Genomic DNA, 20488 nt, shown 5'->3' on the forward strand with positions numbered 1-20488 from the left:
TTGGCAGTAATAAGAAGTGAATTACCAAACCATGGAAAGACACAGAGGAACCTTAAATGTATGTTTCTAAGTGAAAGAAAGCCAGTCTAAAAACACTACATGTTATGTGATTTAAACTATATGACATTTTGGAGAAGGCAAAATTACAAAGATAGTAAAAGATCATTAGTTGTCAGGATATGAGGGGAGGGAAGGTAGGACTGAACAGGTGAAGCACAGGGCATTCTTAGGGTAATTAAACTATTCTGTATGAAACTGTGATGATGGACACATACCATTATTTATTTCTCAAAATCCATAGAACTATATAACATAGAGTGAACTTAATATAAACTATGGACTAGTTAATGATAATATATCAATACTGGTTCATTAATTGTAACAAAAAATTGTTTTGTTAATTATAACAAATTAGTCACTTTAATGCAAGATGTTAATAATAGGGGAAACCGAGAGGGTGGGTTGTGAAGTGGAGTGTGTATCTGAAATTTCTATACTGTTCGCTCAGGTATTCTATAAATGTAAAATTGTACTAAAAAAATATTTTTTAAAAAACAATACATTGGACTTCCCTGGGGGTGCAGTGGTTAAGAATCTGCCTGCCAACGTAGGGGACACAGGTTAGAACCCTGGTCCGGGAAGATCCCACATGCCGCGGAGCAACTAAGCCCGTGCACCACAACTACTGGGCCTGTGCTCTAGAGCCCACGAGCCACAACTGCTGAGCCTGCGTGCCACAACTACTGAAGCCCGTGTGCCTAGAGCCCGTGATCTGCAACAAGAGAAGCCCACGCACCGCAAGGAAGAGTAGCCCCCACTCGCAGCAACTAGAGAAAGCCCGCATGCAGCAATGAAGACCCAACACAACCAAAATTAAATAAATTAAAACAAACAAACAAACAAAAACAATACATTATGTCCAAGTGGAATTTATCCCAGGAATGCAAGGTTGGATTAACACTAAAAAATCAATTAATGTAATTTATCATATTAAAAAACTAGAAGAAAAACCATATAATCATCTCAACAGAAAGCACATTTGACAAAATTCAACATCCATTCCTGATAAAAATTCTCAACATAATAAAAATGAACTTCCTCAACCTGATAAAAAGTGTCTACAAAAACCCGACAGCTAACATGACTTAATGGTGAAAGGCTGAATACTTTTCCCCTAAGATTAGGGAACAAGACAACAATGTCTACTCTTACCATTTCTATTCAACATGCCACTGGAGATTCTAATCAATAAGATAAGGCAAGAAAGGAAATAAAAGTCATACAGATTGTAAAGAAGTAAAACTATTTTTACTCACAGATGACATTATTATCTGTGTAGACAATCCATTGGAATATATCAAAACAGCTACCAGAACTAATAAGTGAGTTTAACAAGGTTGAAGGATACAAGATCAATATACAAAAATCAATTGTATTATTATATACTATCAATGAACAATTTTAAATTACCATTTACAATAGCATCAAAAACCATGAAATCCTTAGGGATAAATCTACCCAAATATATGAAATACAGGTATACTGAAAACTACAAAACATTGCTGAGAGAAACTAAAGAAGACCTAAATAAATAAAGTGATTTACTGTGTCCATGGATTGGAAGACTGTGTTGTTAAGATGTCAGGTCTTACCAAACTGATCAATATCTTAAAAGCAATCCCATAAAAAAATCCCCAAAAGCTTTCTTTTAAATAAAAATTGCCCAACTGATTCTAAAATTCATTTGGAAATGCACAAAACCTAGAATATCCAGACCAACTTTAAAGAGAACAAGGTTGAGGCTTCCCTGGTGGCACAGTGGTTGAGAGTCCGCCTGCCGATGCAGGGGACACGGGTTCGTGGCCCGGTCCGGGAAGATCCCACATGCCGCGGAGCAGCTGGGCCCGTGAGCCATGGCCGCTGGGCCTGCGCGTCCAGAGCCTGTGCTCCGCAATGGGAGAGGCCACAACAGTGAGAGGCCCGCATACCCGGAAAAAAAAAAAAAAATCCAACTTAAAAAGATGAGCAAAAGATTTGATCAGATACTCCATCAAAAAAAAGGATACAACAGAGTGAAGTAAGTCAGAAAGAGAAAGACAAATACCGTATGCTAACACATATATATGGAATTTAAGAAAAAATAAATGTCATGAAGAGCCTAGGGGTAAGACAGTAATAAAGACACAGACCTACTAGAGAATGGACTTGAGGACATAGGGAGGGGGAAGGGTAAGCTGTGACAAAGTGAGAGAGTGGCATGGACATATATATACTACCAAACGTAAAATAGATAGCTAGTGGGAAGCAGCCGCATAGCACAGGGCAATCAGCTCGGTGCTTTGTGACCACCTAGAGGGGTGGGATAGGGAGGGTAGGAGGGAGGGAGATGCAAGAGGGAAGAGATATGGGAACATATGTATATGTATAACTGATTCACTTTGTTATAAAGCAGAAACTAACACACCATTGTAAAGCAATTATACTCCAATAAAGATGTAAAAAAAAACCCAAAAAACCAGGATACAGATGACGAAAGCACATGAAAAGATACACACAACATAAGTCATTAGGAAAATGCAAATTAAAACCACATCAAGATATTACTATACACCTATTAGAGTGGCTAAAATTTGAAATCCTGACAATACCAAGCATTGGTGAGGATGTGGAGGATTTGAGGGAAAGTTTATACATAAATAAATAAAATCAGTGAAGATTCTACATACATATAATAGGAGTTCAAGAAAGGAAAACCATGCAGTGTGACAAATTACAAAAAGTACAATTCAAGAAAACGTTCCTAAAATAAAAAGGATTGTATATTGAAATTGTATATTGAGAAGGCACACTATATGTATCTGAGAAAGTAGACCCAGAACAGCTAATAAATATCAAGATATATTTCATTAAACCTATTGGACAATAAAAAGAAAGAAGAAAATTATTTGGGCTTCTAGCCAAAAATGACCAAGTCACTTCTATATGAAATAACATTAGATTGTCATAAACCTTTTTAATAGCAATAGTTTATGCTGAAAAACAATGGCATAATATATTTAAAATACCCAAAGAGGCTTCCTTGGTGGCTCATCCACCTGCCGATGCAGGGGACACAGGTTCGAGCTCTGGTCTGGGAAGATCCCACATGCCATAGAGCAACTAAGCCCGTGCACCACAGCTGCTGAGCCTGCACTCTAGAGCCCGCGAGCCACAACTACTGAGCCCATGTGCCGCAACTACTGAAGCCCGCATGCCTAGAGCCCGTGCTCCGCAACAAGAGAAGTCACTGCAATAAGAAGCCCACGCACCACAATGAAGAGTAGTCCCCACCCTCCACAACTAGAGAAAACCCGCGCACAGCAACGAAGACCCAAGCAGCCAAAAATAAATAAATAAAATAAATAAATGTATTTTAAAAATAAATAAAATACCCAAAGAAAGAAAATGTGAGCTAAAGATTTTACATCCAGGCAAACTGGATATAAATTTTTAAAAAATATTTTATTTTATTTTATTTGCTTCGTTGGGTCTTCATTGCTGTGCACGGACTTTCTCTAGTTGCAGCCAGCGGGGGCTTCTCTTCGTTGCGGTGTGTGGGCTTCTCATTGTGACAGCTTCTCTTGTTACATAGCATGAGCTCTAGGCACGCGGGCTTCAGTAGTTGTGGCACATGGGCTCAGTAGTTGTGGCTCGTGGGCTCTAGAGCGCAGGCTCAGCAGCTGTGACACACGGGCTTAGTTGCTCTATGGCATGTGGGATCTTCCCAGACCAGGGCTCGAACCCGTGTCCCCTGCATTGACAGGAGGATTCTTAACCACAGCTCACAAGGGAAGTCCCAAACTGGATATAAATTTGAACTTCAAATATAAACATACAGTCAAACTCTTAATCCTGGAACTCAACAAAACAAACAACCCAGTTTTAAAAATTGGCATAGGACTTGAATATGTATCCTCCCCAAAGAAGATATACAAATGGCCAATAAGCACATGAAAAGATGCCCAACATCACTAATCATTAGGGAAATGCAAATAAAAACAACAATGAGGTAACACCTCACACCCATTAGGATGGCTATTATAAAACAAAATAACAGAAATAGCAAGTGTTGGTGAGGATGTGGAGAAATTGGAACCCTTCTATAATGCTGGTGGGAATGTAGAATTGTGCAGTTGCTGTGGAAAGCAGTATAGCAGTTCCTCAAAAAAAAATTAAGCATATAATTACCATATGATCCAGTGGTTCCACTCCTGGGCATATATCCAAAAGAAGTTAAAGCAAGGACTCAAACAGCATTATTCACAATAGCCCAAAGGTGGAAGCACCTCAATTGCCCATCCATAGATGAATGGATGAACAAAATGTAGTATATACATACAATGAAATATTATTCAGCCTTAAAGGAAAGTCTGTTACAGACTACAACATTGACAACCCTTGAAGATACGATAAATGAAACAAGCCAGACACAAAAGGACAAATATTGTATGATTCCATATGTATGAGTTACCTGGAGTAGTCAAATTCACAGAGACAGAAAGTATAATGGTAGTTACCATTGGCTTGAGGGAGAGGGGGAATAGGGAGTTATTGTTTAATGGGTACAGAGCTTCAGTTGAAGATGAAAAAGTTCTGGAGATGGATAGTGGCGATGTTTGCTCAACAGTGTGAATGTACCTAATGCCACTGAACTGTACACTTTAAAATGATTAAATGTTAAATTTTATGTATATTTTATCACAATAAAAAACACTATTATGATCATGCAAGAACCTAGGAACCTAATTAGGAAATATAGTTTCCACGAGACTGTCCTTAAAAATCTAATACCCCTCATAGGGGGCACAGATGAGTAAACAAGGTTGCAGTGGAATGTAACAACCAATACCATGTGCTAGATACTGGCTCTAAGTGCTCAGGGCAAAGATTTATTTGTTTATATAACAAATGACTACTAAGTACTTTTGTTCTGTGCCAGTACTTTTCTAGGTGTCAAGGATATTGCACTGAATAAAACAGACAAATGTCCCCACCTTCATGTAGCTTACCTTCTTATTGGGGTAGAGAGAACCAAGTAAAATGTACTGTATGACAGATGGTAATAAGTGCTTGAAGAAAAATTAAGCAAGGAAAGAGGTTAGCTAGTAGAGAGTGTGGGGAGGGATTCACAATCTAGTGATGGGAAAGACATAAACAGATACTTCTTAAAAATCAAGATGAATGTTCCACAAAGAATATATATGGGACTTCCCTGGTGGCGTGGTGGTTAAGAATCTGCCTGCCAATGCAGGGGACACAGGTTCAAGCCCTGGTCCAGGAAGATCCCACATGCTGTGGAGTAGCTAAGCCCCTGCACCACAACTACCGAGCCTGTGCTCTAGAGCCCATGAGCCACAACTACTGAGCCCATGTGCCACAAATACTGAAGCCCACGTGCCTAGAGCCCATGCTACGCAGCAAGAGAAGCCACCGCAATGAGAAGCCTGCGCACCGCAACAACGAGTAGCCCTCGCTCGCCACAACTAGAGAAAAACCCACATGCAGCAACAAAGACCAAACACAGCCAAAAATAAACAAATAAAATTAATTTATTTAAAAAAATGAATATATATGGAATATTTTATGGATGGACCAAGGAGGGGCATCTAATCTCACCTTGGAGAAGGGGAATATCAGAGAAGTTGTTTAGATAGAGCAGTGTCTGATATGAGTATTAAAGAATGCCATGAAGAGGCATTAATAGAAAGGAGGGGGCAAGATTAGCAGAAGGAGCATCATGTATAAATACCAGGATGTTTGAGACACTGTGGGGCATCCAAGGAACTGAGTAATTCAGTGTGAGGAGAGAGAGGAGGTGGGCAGATTGGGGCATTATGGGCCATGATGTGGAGTTTGAATTTTATCTGGAAGTCTATGGAGAACTATCAAAAGATATTAAACATGGGGCTTCCCTGGTGGTGCAGTGGTTGAGAGTCCGCCTGCCGATGCAGGGGACACGGGTTCGTCCCCTGGTCTGGGAAGATCCCACATGCCGCGGAGTGGCTGGGCCCGTGAGCCATGGCCGCTAAGCCTGCACGTCCAGAGCCTGTGCTCCACAACGGGAGAGGCCACAACAGTGAGAAGCCCACGTATCACAAAAAGAAAAAGATATTAAACATGGAAGTGACACACTTGTGTTCTACTTTGGAAAGGTCACTTTTTGTTGCATGGGCCTGACTGGAAGAAACCAAGACCAGAATCAGGGAGGTATGACTAATGAATCCAAAAAGAAATTATAAGATTTAATTAAGGCACTGGCTGTAGGAATAGAGAGAAGACCCATCCGAGAAATGCCTAGGAGCAAATAAATAGTTTGGTGACCAACTGGATATGAGATTTTGAAGGACAGAGACATCAAGGATGATGCCAAGGTTTAAGGCTATGATGACTAGGTACCATTCACTAAATTAAGGAGTGCAAAGGAGAACAAATTTAGGGTAAATAATAATTCTATTTAAGGCTTGTTTATTTTGGACCACTTGTGGACATCCAAGTGAAGCTGTCCAGTAGAGCACATCTGGAACTTAGAAAAAAACTCTGGCTGAAGATGCAGATTTGGTAGTATCAGCCTATAGTAGATAGATGAAACCATGGACCTGGATGAGATCATGAAGGAAACTTGAGATTCAGAAGAAGAAGAAGACCAAGGAAGGAACCAGAGGGAAAACACCTAACTCATGGGACAGGTGGAGGAAGAGCAACCCAGTACAAAGGCTATTAAAAGACATAGTCAGAATTAGGAGATGAGGACCCAGAAAGGATGGCATCACAGAAGCCAATATCAAAGAGCTGTTCAAGTGGGAGGGAGCAGCCACCATCAACAAATGCCAGGTAGCACTTATCACACCTTGTTACTTACTTGACTTCCCTGCCAAACTTGAGCTCTGCGAGGGCATCTGTACTTCTTACCTTCATATTTCCAGCTCCGGGTGCACAGCAGATATTTAATAAATATTTTGTTGAATAAACAAAGATTAAAGCTAAAATAATTCATTGGATTTGGTAGCAAATAGGTAATGGGTGACCTTGATGAGAACAATTTTAGGAGAGTGGTGAGGGTGAAGCCATAAAGCAGTGGGTTGAGGTAAAAATGGGATATGAGAAAAATAGAAGAATCTTTTCAGAGGTTTAGCTGAGAAGAGGAAAGGATAAAACAACAGCTAGGAGTCAAGTAGGGCAGAAGGGACATGGGAGGGTTTTAGCCATATGAACCTTTTATTTTTTTTTTAGCGGTGGTAGATACCTGAATAGAAAAAGAGGAGAATTGATGGAGGAAGTATGTTCTGAAAGTGGAAAAGACAGAATCTAGACCTTGGGTGGAAGAAAGACATAAACATGTAAATAGTTGAATAAAAGTAAAAGGCTACAAATAGAAACAACTATGCAAGAACTCCTGTTTTTTTGGAGACTGTGGGATTTGAGCTGGGTCTTAAAGTATGTGTTAGGTAGATGGAGAAGCAGTGGGAGGGCATTCTACATGAAGGGACTGCCGAGGTAGTGCTTTGTAATAAAAAATAATTTAAAAAGAGCCCCTGGATCTTTTTTAAGCCATGCTTCAAATTTTTCAAACAGGGAAAATTTCAGCCATTGTTTCTTTTAAATATTTTGTCTGTCTCCACCTGCCTCTCCTTACCTTCTGGAACTCCAAGTACACATATGTTAGGCTGCTGGTTGTTGTCCCATAGCTCACTGATGGTCTGTTCATGTACTCCAGTCTTTTAGTCTTTGTGTTTCATTTTGGGTAGCTTCTATTGTGGTCTTCAAATTCACTGATCTTTTCTTCTTGCCATGTCTAATCTGCTGTTAATCTATGCCCCATCCAGTTCACTTTTTTTTTTTAATTATTTATTTTTTAGCTGCATTGGGTCTTCATTTCTGTGTGAGGGCTTTCTCTAGTTGTGGCAAGCAGGGGCCACTCTTCATCGCGGTGCGTGGACCTCTCACTATCGCGGCCTCTCTTGTTGCGGAGCGCAGGCTCAGTAGTTGCAGCTCATGGGCCTAGTTGCTCCGTGGCATGTGGGATCTTCCCAGACCAGGGCTCGAACCCGTGTCCCCTGCATTGACAGGCAGATTCTCAACCACTGTGCAACCAGGGAAGCCCCCAGTTCACTTTTCAACTGTAGAGGTTTTACTTGGGTCTTGTTCATACTCATGCTCATGCTTTCCTCCAACTCCTTGAACATATGGGATATATTTATAGTAGCTGTTTTATGTCTTTGTCTACTAACTCCACTGTCTATATCATTTCTAAGTGTGTTTCTATTGATTTTGTCCTCATATTGGATCTTATATTCCTGCTTCTTTGCATGTTTGGTAATTTTTTATTTAATGTCAGACATTGGAAATTTAACTTTTGGAGGGTACTGGATATGTTTGGAATCCTTTAAATATTTTTGTACTTTGCAATAGGATGCAGTTAAATTACTTGGAAACAGTTTGATGTTTTCAAGACTTGCTCTTAAGCTTTGTTTGGTGGGTGCAGAACAGCTTTTAGGGCTAATTTGACCCTTCTATTGAGGCAATATGCTTCTGAAGTCTCCCTCAGTTTCTTATGTGTTCGGAAGCCTTCCTATTCTAGCTAGTGGAAACAAACTATTCCCAGATCTATGTGTACGCCAAGGATTGATCCACCAGCTCCTTTCCAGTGGTTTCTTCTCCAGTCTTGGTAGTTTCCTGAAATCTATGTGCCAATTATTATTCAACTAAAGACTCAAGGAGAACCTCTGTGTATATCTGGAGCTCTCTCATTGCAGCTGTCTTCTCTCTAGTACTCTGCCCCATGAGGTCTAGCTGCCTTAGCATCCCTGAACTCTGAACTCTGTCGCTCAACTCAGGAAGATCACCAAACCTGCTGGGATCACTTTCTCTGTGCAGTGGCCTGGGAACTCCTCAGGCAGTAAGCTGAAGCATTCATCAGGCTCATCTTGGGCATTTTTGCTCCTTTTTTCCAGTGATCTCTCTGTCCTGAACTGCCTATTTTCCAGTGTCTGAAAATGAGTTTCATAGATTTTGACCAGTTTTTTAGTTGTTTAAGGAAAAAGGGTACATGTGGTCCCTGTTATTCCACCACGACCATAAGTGGAAGGTCAATGTGTCAACTTTAGGCCCTTAAAGTTAATTATGTTAGCTCCTGGAAATTCAGCTAGCACCTAGAACAGTGCTTAGCACATAGTAGGCATTCAATAAATTTTTTTTAATGAATGAGATCCTGTTTCCTCCCAACATTGTCCTCAATGAACTTTTCCCTTTTAATTCAAACCATTTTCCTAGTATGCCAAAAACATTATTGATTCTCTCCTCCGAAATACAGACTATCCTTTTCTATATTCATCTTGGTATAGTTAACATTCATCCATATCATTTCTAAAATGTTTAGGAAAAAAATAAAAGATCCTAAGAGAGGGCCTACATAAACCATAAGTGCCTCTAGTTAACTTCACCTCCTGGTAACTCCTTGAGCAAAATTTCTAATCAGTTGTGTACCCATCAAATGGTGATCTAATCCAATGGAGTAAATTCTCCTCAGAGGAAATGCTTCATATGCCTCATCTGCCAAAATAATTTAGCCTGGCCCTGGTCTAGCTCTGTAATTTATGGCCCGAAGAGTAGGAAGTGCCAAAAAATGGCTAGTATTGGCACATTGACTCTGTTACTTCGAGGCTACCAGGCTAAGTGCTAAAAACAAATGTCTTGAGTGAAATCTTCTCCTAAACCAGGTCCTCTTTTAGAAGGAGAAAGTAAATTAAGTTCAAAGCTAATAACTGTATTAGTACGTAGTGGGCATTTGGGCTTCTTCCATCATCCCTACAGCTGGGCTTCTTTCATCTCTATTAGCACATTTGCCCTTTGAAAAGTAGCATGACATGACAAGAGTGGAACTACATATAACATTCCAGCACTAAGAGGAAAAAAATCTTTTTTCCCCCATTTTTTATAAATCAGATGTGGAATTAAATGGAAATACCTTTTTAAGTGAAAATAATTTTTTTGGGTAAAATATTCTCCCCAAATTAGAATGGAATATGGTGTTAGGTAAGAGTGCCACCTAACAAGCCACAGCGTATGTGACTTATTACTGCTGCTTTTAAAGGGAGCATTTCCCAACTTATTGCCCTTGTTCTACATCTGTTTTTCACTCTGGAATAATGAATATGGATCCTTTAAGTCCTAGAAGAAATTGGCACCACTTAAAGTAATTTTGCTGACAGTCCCAGACTCGGGCTTATCACTAGCAAGATAGATTCATGCCTAGAAGAATGGTAAGTTTGAAAGGGTTTTGGATATTTCTTTTCAGATTTTGATGGAAAGAGCAATGGGTCTGTTTACTTAGGCTCACCATTGAGTCAAAATTAAGCCACAGGGGCTACCCTGGTGGCGCAGTGGTTAAGAATCTGCCTGCCAGTGCAGGGGACATGGGTTCGAGCCCTGGGCCAAGAAGATCCCACATGCCACGGAGCAACTAAGCCCGTGAGCCACAGCTACTGAGCCCTCATGCCACAGCTACTGAGCCCTCGTGCCACAACTACTGAAGCCCACGCACCTAGAGCCCATGCTCCGCAACAAGAGAAGCCACCACGATGAGAAGCCCGCGCACCGCAACAAAGAGTAGCCCCCACTCGCCACAACCAGAGAAAAGCCTGCGCACAGCAATGAAGCCCCAACGCAGCCAAAAATAAAAAAAAAATAAATTAATTAGTTAAAAAAAAAATTAAGCCACAAATCTATTTCCTGATTTTTCTGGAGGATAATATGTTAATATTTGAAAAATTTCTTCTGTATGAGCTATCAAGTCAAAAAGTATTTCTCATATACACAAGCCTCATAATAGCCATACATTTCTAGAAGTCCATGCCTCTCTTCAAACTACTCCGTTTAGACATTAGAATCTGAATGGGAAAAAAAGTAATTTCATAGAGTTTCTTTCCTTTAAGTAAAAGAATTTAGGGCTTTCCCTGGCGGTCCAGTGGTTAGGACTCAGCGCTTTCACTGCCATGGGTCTGGGTTCAATCCCCAGTTGGGGAACTGAGATCCCGAAAGCCATGTGGTGCAGCCAAAAAAAAAAAAAAAACAGAATTATTTTAAAAATTATGGAATACTCTGCCCAAACAGGGCAATAAAGCAATGAAAGTAGTAGCAAAACAAAGCTCTTTAAAAATTAATTATTAGGTGGAAATATAGTTTCATTTTACAGATGAAAAGTTCTGAAACATTTTGACCACAGCTTGTGAGGTGAAGAAGGGGAGGTAACATGAGAATGAGAGGGCTGAGTTTAATTTATTTTCCCCTCATTTTGTTTGCACTAGTAATTTGAGGGAAGAGTTTTTCAATGCTGGCTGTAATTATTAGGCCAAGAGATTTTAGTTGACGTAAGGTTGCAACATTCAGTATGCAGGAAAAACAGAACAAATCAAAGTCAAAATAAGTTTCTCCTCCTGGAGCTATTAGATGAGTGGGAACAGCTTGTACACTAATTGCACAGATGAAGTCATCTTTGTTGTACCAATATTAAAGGCTTGACATAAGAATCTTTCAGTTCCATCTCGCTCTGCTGTGTAATGTTAGTGACAGGTATTTAAGAACTGCCTGTTCTGTCCAAAAGGTCCAGTGACTACTGAGTACTATCCAGAGTGTCTATGTACATAGTTAACACTGCTCCCAACTGCTTTGAAGCACAGCAGAACGTCCATGTGGCAGGCACAACTCAGGTTGTAAGTCTCCCCTTTGGATTTCATAGTCATCATTTAACTTTTCAAAAAAAAATTTTTTTCTCACACTTCAAAGACAGTGAATAAGATTTTGCTTTTTTTTTTTAAGAGGCCACTTTTATTTAAAAACAAACCTACTTGCTTCCTAAATGCAAAGGGACTTACAAAACAAGTAAAATATTTTACATGATGTCTCAGAACCTTCTTAAGTTTATTTTCTTTGTATAATCAGTTCCATTTGGTGGAGATTCCTTGATGTTATTTCACATTCTGTTAAGTGCTAACACACACCAAATTTATAGAATGATAAGGGGTTGTTGGTGTGAAGCAGGAAGGTTCTGCAAAATTAGGCTAAAGTTCAGTATTATGATCAAATGTTTACAATTTCCATTAACCCACAAGGAAAAAAAAAAAATTGGAAGCCCTGCAGTTGAATTCAGGAATGCCCTTTCTGAACAGTTACTTGCTGTTCACCAATGTGAAAGCAAAATGATCCTTCAAGTACTCTGGTTTGAGAATTTGCAATTGTTATTTGGTGTTCTAATAGAAGAGATATTGGCTCCAAGCTTTGCAAGAGAGGGGTATTTTGCAGTAATCTCTTCTTTAGAAAGGTTGAGTCTATTTAAATATGTCAGACTACAACTTGCCATTATATGAAAGATATTAATATGACAGCTTCTCTGCTCCTTATCTTTCTTGCTTTTTAATAACCCCAAGTAATGAACCCTTTCAAATTTTTTATATATGTAATTTTTATAATATGCAAACTGTACAGAACACCATGGCCATTAAAACAAGCTTACAGGTGCACTAATCTCCCTGGAAACATTGAAAGGCAGATAAACAATTCTGGACAATAGACATGAATACATTAACCTGTTTGAATTTCTTCCTAGCACACATGTTGACAGCTTCCCTACAAGAGAAAGGTTCAGAAAAATCAGAGGAGATAGAAATATTTTATTTTTGCAATAGAAAATAACACTGAACTTTCTATAGTAGTTCTGTCCAATAGAATAATATAAGCTACATAAAATTATTTTAAATTTTCTAGTAGCCTCATTTCAAAAAGTATACTTTAATAGTACATTTTATTTAGTCTAATAAATCTAAAAACATTATCAACATATAACCAATACAAAAAGTATTTATGAGATATTTTATGTTATTTTTCTCATACTAAGTCTTTGAAATCTGGTGTGTATTTTATACTCACAGAAAATCTGAATTTGGACCAGTCACATGTCAAATGCTTAATAGCTACACACGCCTAGTGACTATGGTGTTGGACAGAGCAAGCCTATAGCGTAGTACGTATTCACTGTATTTAAAACACGAAATAGAGTCTCTTCAATGGAGATCTCTTGCAGATTTTCCTTGAACTTTTCTGAAGCTCCATTGGTCCCCCCAAGGACTTGACATATTCCTGTCCAGAATAATTGTGCCTCAGGGTGCTCTGTATGCTATAAGGAACCAGGTCAACCTGAAGCTGGTGGTATTTTGTTGGGTTTCTGTGCGAGGGCTTTCTCTAGTTGCGGCAAGTGGGGGCCACTCTTCATCGCGGTGAGCGGGCCTCTCACTATCGCGGCCTCTCTTGTTGCGGAGCACAGGCTCCAGACGCGCAGGCTCAGTAATTGTGGCTCACGGGCCTAGTTGCTTCGCAGCATGTGGGATCTTCCCAGACTAGGGCTCGAACCCGTGTCCCCTGCATTGGCAGGCAGATTCTCAACCACTGCGCCACCAGGGAAGCCCCAAGTAGAAGTTTTTGTAAAGGTGTACTTGAAAGCTATTTGAAAATAAGGATGAACAGTTTTTAATATAGTCATGTCAAGAAGGGACTAAAAATAAGGTGTTGACCTTTTAACTTCTTTTTTGAGCTGAGTCCACATAAGCCCTCATTTTGTGAGTATTTGTTATCCCTTTAGTGTTTTTCAGGGCAGTTTCCCATTCATGCTTTTTACAGCAGAGCTATCAACAATTCACTCTCACATCTCAGCATGTCCCAAGTCAAACTCATCACCATCTCTTTAAATCCGTTCTTTTGGACTCTTCTAGTTAGTTCTGGAAAGGACATCACTTGGAGTTATACCCAACGTGTCCTTCTCCATTGCTCCTGACAACAAATAAGTTGCCATATCCTCTTATTTACCTCTACAGTGTCTCGGACAATCATTCCCACTCGGCTATTCTCACTGACAGCATCCTAGTTCAGGCCCGTGTTGCCTCCCATATACCCTTGGAATCACCTCCAGTCCTGTTTCCCTTTAACTCCTAGATTCCAACATTTATCAAGATTTCTAAAGCCCAGCTCAAAGCATGTCACCTCCCAGCTCAAAAACCCTCAGTTCCTCCCCATTACCTAATAAAGTCCAAATTCTTTAGCCTGACATTCAAAGCCCACCCATGCTCTGACCCCAGTATAATGTTATAATGTTGTCTCCTTACTCCCCTACATGTACTACAGCCAAAATATACTAATTGTCCCCCCAATACGCCCTGCCCATCCTAGCATCTGGCCTTTGTCTGTGGTGTTTTTGTCTCTTCTTACTTCCCTGACTGCTTGCTGATTGAAATATGACCCCATCCTTCAAGTCCCAGTCAAAACCACTACCTCTTCCATGAAGTCCTTCTGGATTTTCCAGCAGGAAATAATCTTTTGGTCCTTGTGTATACTTTTTTTGTATTTTTATTCTGGTCCTTACTACAGCTTACATTGTAAACCTGTTTGTGTGTGTATGTGTGTCAATATCTTGTATATTCTCAGATTATAAAGTTCATTTCATTGATGAACAGATATTTATTGAGTACCTACTGGGTGCTAGTGCAATACAGAAAACAGAGAGCAAGCTGGACATAGAGTATCCATTTTGAACGACCATCCTACAGCACCTAGCATGTATGTTGCACTTTGTAAGCACTCAATGATTCCTTGTCGAATACATGACTAAATTCCTGATTTTACTGAAAAATGCATTTCCAGAAAGTTTTATTTTCAGACCAGAAAAGTAAGAATAGGAATTAAATTGAAAAGGCTTCAGAGAGGCTGAACTAGGAGTTCACAACATATATGTGTTTGTCTCTTGCACAGTTTAGCCATGGAGACCCTGGCAAGCCCTCACACAGAGCCCTTTGCTCTCTGTTTAGATACATCTTTAACAATAATAATCATGACAGCAACCACAGTGAGCTTGAGTATTTGTTTTCCAAGCTCGTTTCAGATGAGAAGCAGCAAATTAGGAGCAGGGAGTAGAAATGGCACAATCAGTCACACTGGCATCAGTGAGACTGACAGTCCAGCAGCAAGGGATGACCCAAAAAGGCTAAAAAACAAAACAACAATTAAAAAAAATCCCAGCAATCTGCAGCCATTTAGAATAGGGACAAACAGTTCTGCATACCTCTAAAGGGCCGTAGGGCTTCTCAGTGTTATAGCACAATAGTACTTTTAATGACAGCCTCAAGTCATCAAGCTGGATTATGTTTATAATGCACTATTTTAGAAGGCAGGGAAGATTAATATATTGGAAATGTTTCCATTCAAGATAATTAAAACTCAGCCATCTATTAAACTCACTTATCCAGAACGACTCTCTCCGACCCCCACCCGCAGGCTCTGGAGCCAGGATTTTATTGTACTTCCTCGCATTACTTGATTCATTTGCCTCAGAACATTCGTTGGCTCTTGCATCTAGTTCAATTTTCATTCAATAAGTTTTATTCCCATTCTATTTGCACATTCTGCAAGGGCCAGTGGAGGACACAAAAGATTTGAAAAGTCTAGACCCTAGGCTTGTCTTGGAGATGCTCAAGGTCTTGTTGAGGAGATAAGACCTACATCCTTGAACCAACATAAGGACACAATAGAGAAATGCAAATAAGTGTATTGTGAAACAAACTTTGCAATGAAGGGTCATTTGGGACTTGATCCTTCTTGACTAGAGCTAATCAAGATTTCTTAGATATGAGACTCTGAGCCAGAAATGGAAGATTTAGGGTAAAGAAAACAGCACAAAGAGGATCGCAGACCAGAGGCAAGAGAGAGTAAATTGTGTGCTGGCGATTGTCAAGAGCCCACCTGGCAGACTGAGGCTGAGGGCCCTGCTTGGGAATAATATGAGATAAGTTTGAAGCATTCCACCGTTTTGTACAAATCCCTGTCATCTTTCTAAAATCACGTCTTAGTCTGCTCAGGCTGCCATAACAAAATACCATAGACTGGGTGGCTTAAACAAAAAAATTTATTCTCACAGTTCTAGAGGCTGGGAAGTCCAAGATCAAGGTAGAAGCCAATTTGGATTCTGGTGAGGGCTGCTTCCTGCCTTGCAGACAGCCACGTTCGGGCTGTGTCCTTACATGGGGCAGAGAAAGAAAGCTCTCTGGTGTCTCTTCCTATAAGGACACTAATCCCATCATGAAATGCCCACCCTCATGACCTCATCTAACTCTAATTACCTCCCCAAAGCCCCATCTCCAAATACCATCACATTGGAGGTTAGGCCTTAAACATATGAATTTGGCAAGGGTAGGGGGTTGTGGATGGGGACCCAACATTCGGTCCAAAATAGGTCATATGAATGTAAATCCCTGCATCTTTTAATTTTTTTTGGGGGGGGGCTGCATTGGGTCTTCGTTGCTGCGTGCAGGCTTTCTCTAGTTGTGGTGAGTGGGGGCTACTCTTCATTGCAGTGCGCGAGCTTCCATTGTGGTGGCTTCTCTTGTTGCGGAGCATGGACTCTAGGCGTGCAGGCTCAGTAGTTGTGGCCCACGGGGCTTAGTTGCTCCACAGCATGTGGGATCTTCCCAGACCAGGGATCGAACCCGTGTCCCCTGCATTGGCAGGCAGATTCTTAACCACTGCACCACCAGGGAAGTCCCCCTGCATCTTTTGAAAAGCTCAAAAAATGAAGTGTGATATACAGATTGGTATTTGTCTTCACTCATGTCATTTCACTCGAGAGTTTACATAACAGCTAGTTGCAAGCTACAAAACTGACTTGATTTGCTTTCTCTACATTCATTTTCCAAAAAAAAAAAGAAGAAAGAAAACCGGAAATGTAAAGTTCTCCTTTGGTTAGAAGCTCTGGAAGTATTCTACTTTTAGAAGACGTCATCCAGTGTATCTGAAGCTTTGGATGATGGTTAACAGATTGATGAGTAATTGCATATAAACACAAACAATGGGCTGAAACTTTCTACAGCTTGTTAACTGGTAAAGACTGGAGATTTATCAGCCTGTTAAAATGAGGTTCTGATAACTGTGCTTTTACCTTTCTCACTAGACTATAAACTCTGGGAGGATGGGGTACATGTTTTCCCCAGCATCTAGACCATCACCTACCACAGAAATGGGACTTAGTGTTAAGTGAAAAACTAAATAAATGATTGGATGCAAGACAAATTAATTTGTTAACATTTGACTAAAGTAAACATATATTTCTCAGAATTAACTTAGCCTGAATTGGCTGAGATGCTTATGACTGGTGGATTATGCCTATTTAACAAATTAAAAGCAAACCACAAAATCAAGGATTTTAAACTAATTTTTTCCCAGACATGTTCGTTGTAAATCCAATACACGTACTCTGTTGAACTGGCTGCTTTGTGTAATTGAGAGCCAATTTCAACGTTCACATGACAATGAAAACCTCAAGCTTAAATTTATTAATACGTTGCCTTGGCAGAACACCAGGCCTCTTAATAGCAAAATACGGAGAGAAAGGATATTAGTCTCCAAAGACTTGAGTTTGATTTTGAAAATAAACTGATGTTGTTCTTTAAAGATCATTCATAAGGAGCCATAACTGTGGAGATGTGGACTATAAAGAAATTTAAATGAAAAATAATTCAAAGTACAGAGAATCAGAGTTTCAGCATGGTATTTGGTTGGAAGGCCCAGGGATCAAAATATTTAAGTGTTTTAGGTCCCACCTTAGCAATTCAAATCCTGAATAGTTGCTAATGCATCGATCTGATAACTCCTAATCTAGACATACTTAACAAATAATTTGCCAAACACACTAGGATATGGAACAGAAGAACTACATATTCAACCAGGTGGACCCCAGAAAAGGAGACTTCATCATTTCTGATAACCATGGTTGCCATTTATTTAGCACATACCAGGTATCTGTCTAGCACTATGTCAAGTGATGTACAGACTTATCTAATCCTTACAAAACCCCCATTGAGCAGATGAGGAAACTAAGGCTTAAAAATATGTTAAATAAATTACCCCTTAATTGATTACTCCAAATCAACAAGCCTGTAAATGGCAAAGGCACGATTTTAGCCTTTGCTATTGACCACTCCGTTTTGTTCCACTGCTCCTCAAAAGATGGTCCGTGAACTGGCAACATGAACATCACCTGGGAACTTGCTGGAAATCAGTCCTGAACTCCACACAGGCTTACTGAATCAGAATCACTGGCTGTGGGACCTAGGAATCTGTTTTAACCAGCTCTCCGGGAGATTCTAATGCACACTGAATTTTGAGAAGTACATTTCTATTCTACTCTATTTCTCCAAACTTTAGCAAATATTTATATTTCACTTTTCCAGTGCAGTTTCTTACAAAACCCAGAAAATTAATATCACATTCCTTTCTTTGTTTGAATTATGTGAACAATAGTCACTAGACTAGAAACCTTAATTCCTACAAATAGAATATATAAAATGAGCCCCAAGGAAAACAACCCAATGGCATTATTATCCATCTAAAATATGAACAAGGGCTACAGTGATTGGAATTCTTTCAAGACCTGACTACACATATTGGTTTAGGATTAAAACAGTAACCACTTAGCTCATTCTAAGCTTTAACAGATAAAATAGATTTTTAATATAAGCTCAGAAAGAGTATCTTGCCAAGAGGGCAAGAGTAACCATCCGGTGTGCTGTGACAAAAGTGAAATATAATATATGTAAAGGGCAATCAGAATTCCAATCTATTGCTATGAATGATTGTCTTGCCAGGTAATGAAATGTATTGACATTACTGCTGAGCTGTCATTGGCATGTTACACAGACATTGAGATTTTCTAAGCAAAGTTACTGGAAGTCATTCAAATATTTATAATGGTGTAATGGGTGAAATGGAGACTTTCTCTTTCAAAAAAAATTTTGTTCCAAATTCCTTGATGAGAAAATATTTGGAATAAAGCACAATAGATTTATATACAGACTTATATGGCTGAAATTGATTTTTGTTTCCCTGGGAATTTAAGAATCTTTTTAATAGTTGAGAGCTGGTGTACAACTGCAAGAGGTTGGCTTAATACGGAGCCAATATTTATGCTTTCTTGATAGAACAAATGAGAGTTCTCGCTCTGTTTTCTATCTTACTTTTGTTGAAAGCCTGGCAACACTGGGATATAATACTTGCTTCTTCAAAATGTTTCTAAGTTGTTCACTGTTTTGTATTTAATCTTGAAGCTGCTTTATTTATAATATTATTAAACCTCAAAGAAACACATGGTGGAAGAGAATGGAGAAATTCTGTGATTTCACTGTTTTATTCTTCTTTAATAGAATTTATGTGAAACCGAAAATCGTTCAAGTTTGTGTTTTTATTTTCAAGGAGTGTGTCCATGCCTTGCAACAGGATGCCTTACACAGATGAGTAAATCACAGTACACAATAAATTTTATGGCTGAAGAAATTATTTCTGCGGAAATCTCCCTCTAACAGGTAAGTGAAGATTTATGTAGATATTTGTTATCTCTATATCTAAATAAAGCAAGCACAGTCTTGAAAAAATACAAACATATTTTTGTCCAAATGCAGATCCAGCACAATTGCAGCCAGTACCCTCTACTTCTTAATAATTTCTAGGTTTTCTCTAGCCTTACATATTTATTCCTACTGCTTACCATTTGCCTACTATATTGAGGATCTACTAAAGGCCAGTATTATGCTTGTGTTTTACCTGGATATCATATGTACAGGTGCAGTACTCTGACATATGGTAAGCACTCAAGCAAATATTATTATCTACATACAACTGCTGAAAACAAAATTTGCCGGTAGACAAAGTAATTGATGCTTCTTGGATCCTAGGTCTCACTAGCAGAGCTTTGACATCAGATAATACCATCTTTTAGCATGCATAGCAGGAATCCAACTGGTCAGTGTAATGTAGTGGTTAAAATCATGGACACTGGCACCAGACAACCTTGGTTCCAGTCCGTGTTCTACTGCTTATTACCTACGTGACCTTGAACCAGACGTTCAGCTTCCTATGCCCCTGTTTCTTATCTCGTAGAACTGTTGTACAGATTAACTCAGAGAGTGCTTGGAAAAGTGTTTGGTGTGGGGTAGGTGGACAATATATGGTAGCCATCATTGTTATTCTCTGGGCCCATTTCATCACCTGTAAATGGATGCAATAAACAAGCAGACCTTATGGAATTTCTGTTATGCGGAAGTCTAGAGGTTCCATAAGGTCAAGAACCATGTATGTCTTTTCACTATTGGATCCTAGCACATAGCATAGATTCCTGGCATACAAATAAAAATTTAAGTGAATGAATAAATGAAATAAATAAACATATATAAATATATATATATAAAGCATTCGGCACAGTGCCTGACACATAGCAAGTGTTCAATAAATGAGGGCTGTTTTAAGTATGCTTAACTATCTTGTGGACTCCCTTAATACAGTTTAGTTCAAGCCAGACCTCTGTCCATAATACTGGGAAATTTTCAGTGGGAAGTCTTCACTCCCTGGAACTAAGACCTCCAGG

At 39.4% G+C, this 20488-nt stretch overlaps 1 long non-coding RNA gene across 1 annotated transcript in view; it reads left to right on the forward strand.

Annotated features, from left to right (window-relative positions):
• The window catches only part of LOC132528609 (uncharacterized), a 117284-nt gene that overhangs the window by 7405 nt on the left and 89391 nt on the right, over positions 1-20488 (forward strand). The window contains exon 3 of the long non-coding RNA XR_009543248.1: positions 19321-19430. This is a non-coding gene — a long non-coding RNA (uncharacterized LOC132528609). The remainder of the gene's footprint in view (positions 1-19320; positions 19431-20488) is intronic.

This window comes from Lagenorhynchus albirostris, chromosome 11 (assembly GCF_949774975.1).
Source record: "Lagenorhynchus albirostris chromosome 11, mLagAlb1.1, whole genome shotgun sequence".
NCBI classification, from domain to species: domain Eukaryota; kingdom Metazoa; phylum Chordata; class Mammalia; order Artiodactyla; family Delphinidae; genus Lagenorhynchus; species Lagenorhynchus albirostris.